At 48.0% G+C, this 14,072-nt stretch overlaps 1 protein-coding gene across 1 annotated transcript in view; it reads left to right on the top strand.

The window, feature by feature from the left end:
* The window catches only part of LOC124622043, a 58,336-nt gene that overhangs the window by 31,356 nt on the left and 12,908 nt on the right, over positions 1-14,072 (top strand). The gene's annotated exons all lie outside the window — the stretch shown is intronic.

The following is a 14,072-nucleotide window of genomic DNA, read 5'->3' as shown; positions in this document are numbered from 1 at the left end:
TGTAACCTGCTGTAGGCACTTTCAGTGGAGTGTGTGAATATCCTTGGAGGGATGGCAGCCCATTCTGCCGCAAGAACGACACCAGATAAGGTAATGTATCGACGCTGTAGTCTGGGAGCGTTAGATGATCCAACGCATCTCTAAGGTGTTCCATTGGGTTGTGGTCGGGTCTCTGGGCAGGAGAATAGATTTCAGGAATGTTATTGTCCACAAAGCAATGTTGCACAGACGCTGCTTTCTGACAGGGTATACTGACATGCTGATACGAACAATAATCTCCGAACTGTTCCTCTACCTTACGCAGAACCCAGTACTGCAAAATGTGTTGGTATCAATCCGTAGTTAGCGTTTCCGTAAGTGCAATAACGGGGCCACACTCTAATCACGAAGAACTCCGTGACAGCGTTATTACCTCCTACCGCGTATTTCACTCCAGGCACGACGAATGATGGCAAATACCCTCCTCCATGCAGTCGCCAAATCCAAGTCCTTCCATCGGATTCCCACAGGATGTAACATGAATGATAACTCCGAATCGCTCGTCTTTAGTCATCTACTGTCTTGTGGCGTCGCTCTTTACACAACATCAAGCATCACTTAGCATCGGCTAAAGAAATATGGAAATTTGCAGTAAGTTCCTATGGGACCAAACTGCTGAGGTCATCGGTCCCTAGGCTTACACACTACTTAATGTAATTTAAACTAACTTACCCTAAGGACAACACACACACACACACACATCCACTCCCGAGGGAGGACACGAACCTCCGATGGGGGGAGCCGCTCAAACTGTGGCAAGGCACCTAAGACCGCGCGGCTACCCGGCGCGGCCGACTAAAGAAATGCTTGCCTTATGGCGAGCTGCTCGACTACTGTATACCTCATTCTTTTCAACTCCTTACGCCACGTCATTGTGCTAGGGGACTCATTAGTGATTAGTTCCTCTGATTTCTTGCTATTTTGTACAACCACTGTCCGAAACGTTCTAAGGTGGCTGTCTGTTAGTACGTAGATCAACATGGTCTTGGTTTAGCTTTAGTTCCACTTAACGTTCACATTACCAACAGTGTCGTTGGTCAAGTTATAAAAGGGGAGTGTATCAGCGGAGCTGAAATTTGTACTAAAGTGATTCCCGTGAAATAGCTTCCAACGTCGTTATGGCCGTAGGACGGGAATTAACAGACTTCGAGCGCGGAATGGTAGTTGGAGCTAGGCGCATGGGACATTCCATTTCGGAAATCGTAAGCGTATTCTGTATTGAGAGAGCCACAGTGTCAAGAGTGTACCGAGAATACAAAATTCCTGGCATTACCTCTCACCACGGTCGACAGACTGGACACGTAACGACGGAGATGGTTCAAATGGCTCTGAGCACTATGGGACTTAACAGCTGAGGTCATCAGTCCCCTAGAACTTAGAACTACTTAAACCTAACTAACCCAAGGACATCACACACATCCATGTCCGAGGCAGGACTCGAACCTGCGACCGTAGCGGTCCCGCGGTTCCTGACTGAAGCGCCTAGAACGACGGAGAGCAGTGGTGTTTGCGTAGAGTTGTCAGTGCTAACAAACAAGCAACACTGCGTGAAATAATCTCAGAAATCAATGTGGGAGGTACGACGAACAGCGCGGCAAAATTAGGCGTTAATTGGCTACGGCAGCAGACGACCGAGCCGAATGCATTTCTAACAGCACGATATCACCTGCGGTGCCTCTCCTGGGCTTTTGACCATATCGGTTGGACCCTAGACGACTGGAAAACATGACCTGGGCAGATGAGTCCCGGTTATCGTTGGCAAGCTCTGGCGATAGGGCCCAAGCCGATGAGGCAGACCGCACAAAGCCATGGACTCAACTTGTCAACAAGGCACTGTGAAGCTGGTGGTAGCTCCATAATGGTGTGGACTGGGTCCACTGATGCAGCTGAACCATTGGCTGGACATTGTCTGGAAATGGTTATGTTCAGCTGCTTGGAGACCATTTGCAGACATTCATGGACTTCATGATCCCAAGCAACGATGGAATTTTTATGGATAACGATGGGCCCTGTCACTGGGCAACAAGTGTTCGCGTTTGGTTTGAAGATCGAAATTATGGACGGCTGTAGAGGGAGCACAGATGAATACACTACTGGCCATTAAAATTGATCCACCACGAAGATGACGTGCTACAGACGCGAAATTTAACCGACAGGAACAAGATGCTGTGATATGCAAATGATTAGCTTTTCAGAGCATTCACACAAGGTTGGCGCCGGTGGCGACACCTACAACGTGCATGAGGAAAGTTTCCAGCCGATTTCTCATACACAAACAGCAGCTGACTGGCGTTGCCTGGTGAAACGTTGTTGTGATGCCTCGTGTAAGGAGGAGAAATGCGTACCATCACGTCTCCGACTTTGATAAAGGTAGGATTGTAGCCTACCGCGATTGCAGTTTATCGTATCGCGACATTGCTGCTCGCGTTGGTCGAGATCCAATGACTGTTAGCAGAATATGGAATCGGTGGATTCAGGAGGGTAATACGGAACGCCGGCTGGATCCCAACGGCCTCGTGTCACTAGCAGTCGAGATGTCAGGCATTTTAATCCGCATGGCTGTAACGGATCGTGCAGCCACGTCTCGATCCCTGAATCAACAGATGGGGACGTTTGCAAGACACCAACCATCTGCACGAACAGTTCGACGACGTTTGCAGCAGCATGGACTGTCAGCTCGGAGACCATGGAAGCGGTTACCTTTACGCTGCGTCACAGACAGGAGCGCCTGCGATGATGCACTCAACGACGACCCTGGGTGCACGAATATCGGATGAATCCAGGTTATGTTTACAGCATCATGATGGTCGCATCCGTGTTTGGCGACATCGCGGTGGACGCACATTGTAAGCGTGTATTCGTCATCGCCATACTGGCGTATCACCTGGCGTGATGGTATGGGGTGCCATTGGTTACACGTCTCGGTCACCTCTTGTTCGCATTGACGGCACTTTGAACAGTGGACGTTACATTTCAGATGTGTTACGACTCGTGGCTCTACCCTTCATTCGATCCCTCCGAAACCCTACATTTCAGCAGGATAATGCACGACCGCATGTTGCAGGTCCTGTACGGGCCTTTCTGAATAAAGAAAATGTTCGACTGCTGCCCTGGCCAGCACATTCTCACCAATTGAAAACGTCTGGTCAATGGTGGCGGAGTAACTGGCTTATCACAATACGCCAGTCATTACTCTTGATGAACTGTGGTATCGTGTTGAAGCTGCATGGGCAGCTGTAACTGTATATGCCATCCAAACTCTGACTCAATGTCCAGACGTATTCAAGGCCGTTATTACGGCCAGAGGTGGTTGTTCTGGGTACTGACTTCTCAGGATCTATGCACCCAAACTGTGTGAAAATGTAATCACATGTCAGTTCTAGTATGATATATTTGTCCAATGAATACCCCTTTATCATCTGCATTTCTTCTTGGTGTAGCAGTTTTAATGGTCAGTAGTGTTTTTGTGCCGGGGATGTCCAACTCGTCAAGGTGCTGCCCTGTGCCGGGTACAAAGAGGCTAGACGCGATATTAGGAGGATCCCATGGCTTTTGTCACCTCGGTGTATAGTGTGAAGGAGTTGCACAATCCGGAGATATCATTAGCTTGCGAGACCGACACAGCTCCATTAAGTTGCGGACAGCCACCGGCGAGAAGACGGGTCGCATGGCGCGGGGTGGGGGTGGTAAACAGCGGCCAGCGGGGCAGGGGCCGCCTGTTGCGTCACGGGCGATCGCGGTCACGCGGAGCCCCGCGTGCGGCGCTGCCGTCTAACCGACTGGGCATGCTGCCAGCGCGGGAAAACCTTCCCGCCACGTCTCCGCGCCGCTGCAGCCGCGGCGCCCGCCGTCTTTCGGTAGCCCGGTCCAGACTGGAGCCGGCCTTGGGGCGGGCGGGCAGGCTCCGACCTGTCGACTCGCACCGCTAAAGAGGGGCGGGGCCGCGCGCAGCCGAGCCTTTTGGCGCCAACTCGGAATTCCTCCCATTCCTGGCGGCCCGCAGTTGATCCCTAACCTTCGGCACCGCGAGGTCCAAACCGGCTTTCCACACGGCCAACCGTCAAGCTTGTCACCTCACAGTTAATGTATGTTCGCGGGCAAGAGGCTGATTGCAACATATTGCGCCTCGAGCCTCTTTCGATACCCATCTGAAGGACGCGATAAGGATCGTGGCGCCAACTTTTAAACCCAGACGTACACCCTTATATTGCTCCCCACGCAATCCTCCGACGACAACAGGTAGTAATACATGAGTGGATGAAACTCGAAATATGCAAGTCATGAAACGCTGACCAACTTAGCACGCACTCTAGAGAGCCAATTCGGGTAAATAATGCCCATGTCGATCCAGAAAGCTATAATCTGATATGAATGGAGAAATCGGTGAACTTACTTCCATCGTCCCCTGGGAGCGAACCAGCCAAGAAAAATAGGGGATAATATCAGGTTTGCCAGAACAACAACTGAAGTTCGCCACTCTGCTCTTCTCTCCTGCCCCCCTCCCCTCGCCCCCCTCCGTCTCCCGGTGCCACCCATAAATAGGTGGTCCAACTAAAGAAAGAAGTAAGAGAGAAAAGAGACAGAAAATGCAGTCCCTGTAGGTATAACCCGACTGGAATAGGTAGAAGTAAGTAAAGACAGTATTTGTGTATCCGAAGGAAGACTCAAAAAATTACTGGCGAAAACTGCTCTGTATAAACAGTGGTATTCTTTGGATAGTGGCAATCTTCACTCTTCTTAACAAATGTGTGTGAAACCCTATCGGACTCAACTTGATGTCCAGCTGAGTGTGAAATCTTATAGGACTTAACTTCTAAGTTCATCAGTCCCTAAGCTTACGCACCACTTAACCTAAATTATAAAATGGTTGGTTGGTTGGTTTTTGGGAAAGAGACCAAACAGCGAGGTCATCGGTCTCATCGGATTAGGGAAGGACAGGGAAGGAAGTCGGCCGTGCCCTTTCAGAGGAACCATCCCGGCATTTGCCTGGAGCGATTTAGGGAAATCACGGAAAACCTAAATCAGGATGGCCGGACGCGGGATTGAACCGTCGTCCTCCCGAATGCGAGTCCAGTGTGCTAACCACTGCGCCACCTCGCTCGGTTTATAAAATGGTGCAAATGGCTCTGAGCACTATGGGACTTAACATCTGTGGCCATCAGTCCCCTAGAACTTAGAACTACTTAAACCGAACTAACCTAAGAACAAACACACACACCCATGCCCGAGGAAGGACTCGAACCTCCGCCGGGATCAGCCGCACGGTCCGTGACTGCAGCGCCTCAGACCGCGCGCTAATGCCGCGCGGCATTCTTCGTAACACCGGAGCCAACTAAACTTTATGGAGGCCTAGAAAAAGATTGCTAGCAACGGTAATTAAGTTTCTAAGAACTATGACCTGGCGTATTAATGTACCTCAAAATGCGTGGTGGCCACTTATTTTGTGCCTTACGCCGCGTAACTAATTGTTGCTCATATTTGAACTAATAGCAGTCGGTACTGTATGGCTTTGTACTCACGTTACAGCTTCCATTTACAGTCAGTGTTTTAGAACGTTAAAACTGAACTACTGTACTTTTCTGTCTTTCTTTGTTCTCACAAACGTACCATAATTGGCTGTTACTAGACTAGAACAGTTTTCGTTTCAAACTTTTCCTTGCAGTCAGAAGTAACAAGATTCATTTCGCCAGCTTCTTGTCTTGGTATCTGACAAACTATCGCAGCTGCTAGACTCATAGTTTCAACACAAGGTCACGACGCTTGCTGTATGTACGAGCCATTTAAGTCATGTCCTTGACGGCATATCTCAGATTACACAGTGCCTTCGTAAACATGTTCAGATAAGGAGTGCTTACACGTCTTCTATTACTTAAATGCCACAACTCATTAGCTGTTCAAGGTTGGAGCAATGAAGGCGCATAGTTTCTTCCTAGTACACAGTAATATCATCACTCTTAAGCGCCGGGCAGTTCACATTTATGCTGCCATTTCCGAAACTGCGACATTCTCTTCAATTAGTCTTACGCACACATGTTGACATTTTATATTTTCTAGTACCTTGTGATTCACGTCAGAGGGCTACCCGATTTTAACACTAACAAGCCTCCATTAAGTTTGGTTGGTTGTTTTGGGGAAGGAGACCAGACAGCGAGGTCATCGGTTTCATCGGATTAGGGAAGGACGCGGAAGGAAGTCGGCCGTGCCCTTTGAAAGGAACCATCCCGGCATTTGCCTGGAGCGATTTAGGGAAATCACGGAAAACCTAAATCAGGATGGCCGGACGCGAGATTGAACCGTCGTCCTCCCGAATGCGAGTCCAGTGTCTCTATTAAGGGTATACAATCTACTGAAAAGAGGTCATGATACGTTAAGGACCTTCCAGTATTTTCTTCCCGTAGTTATCCTGAATTAAGTGTTATAGATCCCTAAGCTGCGTTCTTAGAATCCAAACGAACTATTGATTACTTTCATCCCCTTCTTTTAAACAGTACGAGGTCCCTTTGAAACCGAATTTATTCCTGAACCGCTTTGATTTCATTAAAAATAGTGACCTAAAAAGAAATCGAAATGCAGGTTACAGAAAGACAAACTTTAAATGGTTAGATAGGACACTGGATGAACATAGCCAGAAACAATAAGGACATAAGAAGTTACAGGTTTTTAGGCCTTGTGTTGAGGTAACTAGGAAAAGTTAATTTCGGAATGGAACTATTAAAGGACAGCGGAAGATCGAAATATGTAAAATGTAAAATATATTATCGTGGATGTTTCGTGTGCCAAATTTTAAAGATGGAGAGAGGAGTGCAAGGCGAGAAAGGTGGATGATTTCAGACGGGACAGGAAGAAAGCGTACCGTACGGTTACGATGCTCTATCTGGAATTGTTTGGGTATCAGAACCTTGTGCTTTTGTACAGCTTTTGTCCAACTGGTACAGCTATTATTGCCGGTGACGAGCCCTGAAAATATTCGTTCAGGACTCCAGTTGCTATCTGGCAGTAAATTACACGGTCAAACGATTGCACGAGACGGTGATGGAGGCTTATAGAAAGCCAGAGTGACGACATCGTGGTATATCGGTACGAGCGCACGCCGTGTTGGGCTAAGATCGCTGAGTGATTTTCCCCAGTGCTCAGCCAGAGGTGCCGAGTGAGTCACTGCTGCCGCAGGCTACGCTTTCGTTCGCGTCAGCCCGATGTGAAAGTGGGAGCGATGCTGATGCAATTCCAACAGTCAGCTCGCTCTTCCGGGAGAACGTAATGCTAAGCGCAGCGCGCGTTCCTTCAGACTTACACCATTTTGCCAAAATAGCTTTCACTCATTCCACTGAGATTACACAAAAGAGTTTGAGCAGTATTCGTAAGTTTTCCAAAGGTATCAGCATGTTAGGGTCGCTCGTTTGTGGTTTATGGTATAAAAGTGAGCATAGTATAATACTATATACCTGCTAGCTCGCTGATACGAAATATCCTCGGTGAAGAACAGTTAAATTCCTGTATATATGGACGTTGAAATGTTTCATAGGTGAAGCAGGGACTCTAAACTGTCAACATTAGTCTTCAACCAAATATTCAGACTCGAAATTAAAGTCAAAGCTAGTATTTCAATGCGGTGAAACCGAAAAAAATCACTTGCTCAGATGTTGCTCTTGTATTGCGACTGCAACGAATTTTGTTTATACTTTGAGCGTAGAAAGTCCTACCTCGTAACAGAGGAAATGAGACATTTTGCTTTACTAAGTAACTATCTGCAGTGACCGTCTTCTGTTTTTCTCCTGTAAACTGTGACTGTGTGCTGAGACAAGTTTCATAAAAATTGATCCACCCGCAGTTACCGTTTATACTTGTCGACTGGCATACTCGTTGCAGTTTTTTACGTCAGTGAGGAACCTGAGGTTCATTGAGATATCCATATGAGTAGACATTATGCTGGTCCGCTGTGGATCACCGTAACGAAGGTTGCCTACTTTGTCTCAACTGACCTCGAACGAGAGTGTCATGTATGAGGGCTGATAAAAACGAGGCTGATGCCGTACATGTGTATGTTCCTTCCATACACGTTGAGTTATTTGCAGTCTCCTTCAACATAGAACCCGTTTGAATCCACAAACCCATGGAATCATTCCTTATACTTCTCAAATCATTCCTATATATTTGTGTAAGACTCCAAGAGATCGCCAGTTTCAACTTCAGGCAGAAGACAATACTGCTGATATTTAAAGGGTGCAAATCCTCGGATAATTCTTTTGTTGCTTACGTTCACATGAGATCAAATTTGCGATAATGACGGAACAGGATGTGAAAACTAACAATTCAAGCACGGTTACCACGATTTTTTTATGGAATGTCTCTTTTAGAGACTGGACATTTATAATCTGAACAAAGTCGGAAGTTTCACGAAACTCTTATCACTAAAGCTGGTATTAACACATACAGGTTTAAAACTTAAATCTGTAGGGTGGTTTTAATTAACCTTCTGCCACTTGAGCCAGTGAAGGAAAACTATTTTCCAGGCCGAGCGGGGTGGCACAATGGTTAGCAAATCCGCGTCCGGCTATCCTGATTTAGGTTTCCCGTGATTTCCCTAAATCGCTTCAGGCAAATGTCTGGGTGGTTCCTCTGAAAGGGCACTGCCGAGTTTCCTCCCTGATCCGATGGGACCCATGACCTCGCTGTATGTTGGTCCCCCCCCCCTCTCCCCCCCCCCCCCCCCCCACAAAACAACCAATTGTTTTCCACATGAGGGCCCATCTTTATAGAAATGTTCAGACTGTATGATGCAGGATTTGCGTTGTTAATAGCGTTTCTGTCAAGGACTGCCATTAGGTGCCAGTATTCGTACACAAGAATCAGTATGAATTACAGTTGCAGAGAATCAACATGGGTCTGGCCAAGGTGAGCAGGACTTTTCTCGTAAAGATGTTGTACCATAGACAACAGCAATACCAAAAGAACAGCAACGGTGGCGCGGTTCATTGCGACTGTCGACGCATTAAATGGTTCAAATGGCTCTGAGCACTATGCGACTTAACTTCTGAGGTCATCAGTCGCCTAGAAGTTAGAACTAATTAAACCTAACTAACCTAAGGACATCACACACATCCATGCACGAGGCAGGATTCGAACCTGCGACCGTAGCGGTCGCTCGGTTCCAGACTGTAGCGCCTAGAACCGCACGGCCACTCCGGACGGCCTCAACGCATTAAAGAAATACGGAGAGGTCCTGTTTGCGCACCGGCATGGCAGAACCTGATACGGACGTTCGAACTAAGTGACAATTTGAGAATCGCTCCCAGGGGAGGCCGACAGCCAACTGAGCCGGAAATTGCTGAAGGCGTTATTGTTGCCATGGCTGAGAACGCTGGACGCAATTCGCGATCTTCAAGCAGTGCACGTTGGAGGTTGAAAATGAGCGTATCAAGGGAGTTAGCTAATATCCCAGCTGAGATGTTTCAAGCAACAGTAGAGGAATGTATAGCCCGGTTCCAGGCTGTCGTTTATGCAGGTGATGGTCACATTGAGCAACTTTTGTAACCTGGAAGGTAAACATGATACGCTATTAACAAATGTTACCTCCTCATGTGGAAATTATAATGTGAAAATGTGTTTGTTTCAATAGTTTGAGCACAAGGGAAATTGTAGAAGAGGAGAAACGGAGCGACCAGCTGTTGCGGAGCATGCTTTCCAGCCAGGGAACCACAATATTCGTTTCGAGGAGACGCAAGTACTAGTGGCCACAAGCGGATACTACGAAAGGCTCTACAGGGAGGCAATCGAAATCGCTAAACACCCAAATAATTTCAATCGAAAGGAGGACGGCGTGAAATTAAACGGTATATGGATGCCTGTGTTAAAGAAGATGTGTACCACCCGCCCACTACTGGGTGATGGCAACGGCGATCGACGGCGACGGACAGCGGCCAATTGCACTGACGTTTTCAAAACACGTGACGTCACACCGCGGAATTTAGCGGCAGTCAGTAGCGAGCCAATGGGTGTGTTGGACCTCCCATCGACCTACGGACCCCCTTGAAGATGTCTCCCGCAGTCGGAGACGAAGCGTTGCGAATTGAGACCAAATTCATCAACTGACCACGGCATAACAGCCCGGATAATTATAATGGACATGATATTTCCGCCCGTGAAAGTCTACATTTTAGTACTTAAGTGTAATACCCTACCATTGACTCCTTTACGAATGAATAAGATTTGAAACAACATTTGTTTCTAGAATGAAATTTTCACTCTACAGCGGAGTGTGCGCTGATATGAAACTTCCTGGCAGATTAAAACTGTGTGCCGGACCGAGACTCGAACTCGGGACCTTTGCCTTTCGCGGGCAAGTGCTATACCGGTAGCTCAGTCGGTAGAGCACTTGCCCGCGAAAGGCAAATGTCCGGAGTTCGAGTCTCGGTCCGGCACACACTTTTAATCTGCCAGGAAGTTTCAACATTTGTTTTAAGTGCGCGTGGAACCCTATTAATACACTATTGGCTCCTGAGTTGCGCTTTCATCGCAGCGACCCGCACTACGAAATTTCCGGTGTAATTACGCTTCCTACTTTGCATCGAGGCTGGAACACTAATTGGAACTGTGACGAGGTGAGGTGTACGGCGCGGTAGGTGGGCAGCGTACACCCCAGGCGCGCTATCGCTCGGCGTGCTGTGTGACCCGGTGGCCCGCATCGGGCCTGCTGATAGCAGCCTCACGCCGTGACGTCAGCCAGCGTGGGCCGGCGGCCGGTTTTACTGCGCTGGCTGTGGCTGCGTAACCAGGCCGCAGCCAATGGCGCTCTTGCTCTCGGCTCATCACTGAGTGGGCGGCAAGCCGAGCAGCACGCGATTACTCACTCCGTAGTACTCCCCTCTCGGCTTCTTACCTCACCACTCCGTCACGTGCTGTTTTTGTGTGCCGAAGAGGCATTGACGTATGTGCGTGCCTCTCACGATGAGCTGCGGGCTAAATGGCGTGAGAAGGATGATCATGCCCTACCGTAACATTTCCACTCCGCTGCCTAGTATCCAGTACTTGCAGAGAGTATTTACTATTGAGCTGTTCATTATTATGGTGTGCATTAGGGCTTCATTTCTTCCCAACGTAGGAATAATGATTGTATGCTAGCTGTATGTAATGTGTGGTGTGCGTACTGTAAGATCTTTAGTACACACACCATCAGATTATTTGACTTGTCGCTCTAACGAAGTAGGCGAGTGTCAGCAATGTGTCTCGTGGTCTTATCGTGGCGTGTTTATCTTCTGCCGTTTGGTCAGACGATAGAAATGCCACTTGCACGCTTAGAGTAGCAGATAGACGGTGACCAGTTTGATTAATTTTCACACACATTTATTAAAATAATAACAAGCCTAAAAATTACTTAACTCGCTTCTGGATGCTATTTACAATTGACAATCTGAAGTTCCTTTGGTAATGGTACTTTAATCTTATTCTCACATATATCTCTGATACTTGACAAAAGTGTCTACCATATTCCTGTACATAGCCATGAAGATAAATGTATAATCTTATTAGGCGCAGACTGAAACTTGTCTATAGACTAGTACAGACAAATGCAGACTGGTACAGACTAATGCAGACAAATGCAGACTAACTGATCGGAGGTCTGTACACTCATTATAATACCTCGCGCGTTCATGTATCACTGCGCGAGTGTGATCCGCAAGGAGAAAAGGTTCTACGTTAGCAGCAATCTCATTGGCTGCGTCACATATTAATACGCGGATCGGCGGAAGCAGAATTTGGTCCATCTCTATGGCAGCACCATCTCGTAGTGCGGAGACGGACGAGCACTGCGCCTGCGCTGTTGTGCTTAGCGGGGCGCGCTCTAGTGGGAAAGTTGAGTACGCGCTGACTACGCGGAACTATGTTGGCAACATAATGGTACTGCCGTTTCTCGTTTCTCGTCTTCCACTCTCTGTTCTCTTACGAACGTTCTTCTGTGGATTCTGTTGCTGCCATTGCATGGCGAACGTCTTCATACCATTTATATACGATGAACTCACATCACTGTTGACCACCGCCTATGCTCGACGTCAACGTGGAAGAATAGCCAATCGTACACAGCGCAAGGGGGGGGGGGGGAGGGGGCAGCAGTGACAGTACAAAAAGTGTCGGGGGCGGGGGAACGCGGAAGAGAGGACAGTCGTTGCCATAATGTGGTCACAGGGCGATTTATTTTATGTCCAAAATGGCATAATCATACACTTTCGAGCCAAGGCTGGAAGCATTGTCGACACGACGAACTTTGTAAACTGTTTGCTTGGTGGTTGGAGTATACAAAGATGGCACCACCAAGGCAAGTGTGGTGGACTACTGACTATAGACGACATGGCTGAACGACGCCTGCGGAGATGTGTACGGTGGGAGAACTAAAAGAGAAAAGAAAAAAAATTGTTCAAATGGCTCCAAGTACTATGGGACTTAACATCTGTGGCCAGCAGTCCTCTATAGAACTACTTAAACCTAACTAACCTAAGGACATCACGCACATCCATGCCCGAGACAGGATTCGAACCTGCGACCGTAGCAGCAGCGCGGTTCCGGGCTGAAGCGCCTAGAACCTCTACGCCAAAGCGGCCGGCACGGGAGAACTGAATCGCAACTGTTGAGCAACTCACTACCCAGACAAATGTAGGGGCTCCCTTCAGTGAATCCTCAACGAATGTTCAGTGAACGTTGCTGCGCATGGGCCGCCGCACCAGGCGCCTGGTTGAACCACCCACGCTGACTGCTGTTCATCGGCGACAAAATCTGGAATTTGCACGCCAGTACCGCAATTGGACGCCCACTGAGTGGCAACATGTGGCCTTTTCGGCTGAATCACTTTTTACACTCCATCGGACAGATGTCTGTTGGCTTATATGTCCCTGCAACAATCGTCGGAAGGGTCCAGGCCGGAGAAGGGAGCGTTATGATCTGGGGAATGTTTTCCTGGGTTTCGTTGATTGATCCTGCAAAGCACAGTGGGTCAATGGAAGCATTCAATTATTATTGGGGACCACGTCCACCCCTACAACCAGCTTGTTTTTCCTCGGGACGATGGCTTCTACCAGCAGGACAACGCAACGAGTCGCACTGCTCGCTGTGTACGTGCGTGGTTCGAAAAGCACCAGACGAGTTTACAGTACTCCCCTGGCCGCCGAACTCTTCGGATGTAAACACAGTCGCGAATCTGTGGAACAATCTCGATCTGGCTGTTTGCGCTGTGGATTCCTCAGCGGAGAAACGTAGTGCAGTTGGCCATGGCTCTGGAGCCAGCATGGCTCCACATTCCTGTTGGTAGCCTCCAGAACGTCATAGAGTGTCTTCCTGTACTTCTGCGCTGCAGAAGTTGGTTATTCAGGCTTTTGGTAGGGGGTCACTGGACCATGTATTATTTCCCTTTCTCCTACACAGTATATTCTCATGTTGTATCATTTTACATTTGACCAGTCCATAATATGGTGAAGCTTCACCTCGAGAATTCCGTTTGCACTGCAAGAAATACGTCGAACAAAATCTTGTTCGAGCAGACTCGGATGCTAGCGGACACTTTAAGAAACGTTGTTGTTATTGTTGTTGTGGTCTACAGTCCTGAGACTGGTTTGATGCAGATCTCCATGCCACTCTATCCTGTGCAAGCTGCTTCATCTCCCAGTACCTACTGTAGCCTACATCCTTCTGAATCTGCTTAGTGTACTCATCTCTTGGTCTCCCTCTACGATTTTTACCCTCCACGCTGCCCTACAGTGCTAACTTTGTGATCCCTTGATGCCTCAGAACATGTCCTGCCAACCGGTCCCTTCTTCTAGTCAAGTTGTGCCACAAACTCCTCTTCTCCCCAATTCTGTTCAATACCTCCTCATTAGTTATGTGATCTACCCATCTAATCTTCAGCATTCTTCTGTAGCACCACATTTCGAAAGCTTCTATTCTCTTCTTGTCCAAACTATTTATCGTCCATGTTTCAAATCCATACATGGCTACACTCCATACAAATACTTTCAGAAACGACTTCCTGACACTTAAATCTATACTCG

This window comes from Schistocerca americana, chromosome 7 (genome assembly GCF_021461395.2).
Source record: "Schistocerca americana isolate TAMUIC-IGC-003095 chromosome 7, iqSchAmer2.1, whole genome shotgun sequence".
Lineage (NCBI taxonomy): Eukaryota > Metazoa > Arthropoda > Insecta > Orthoptera > Acrididae > Schistocerca > Schistocerca americana.
The sequence above is the reverse complement of the archived record's forward strand: the minus strand, read 5'-3'. Positions and strand labels throughout refer to the sequence as shown.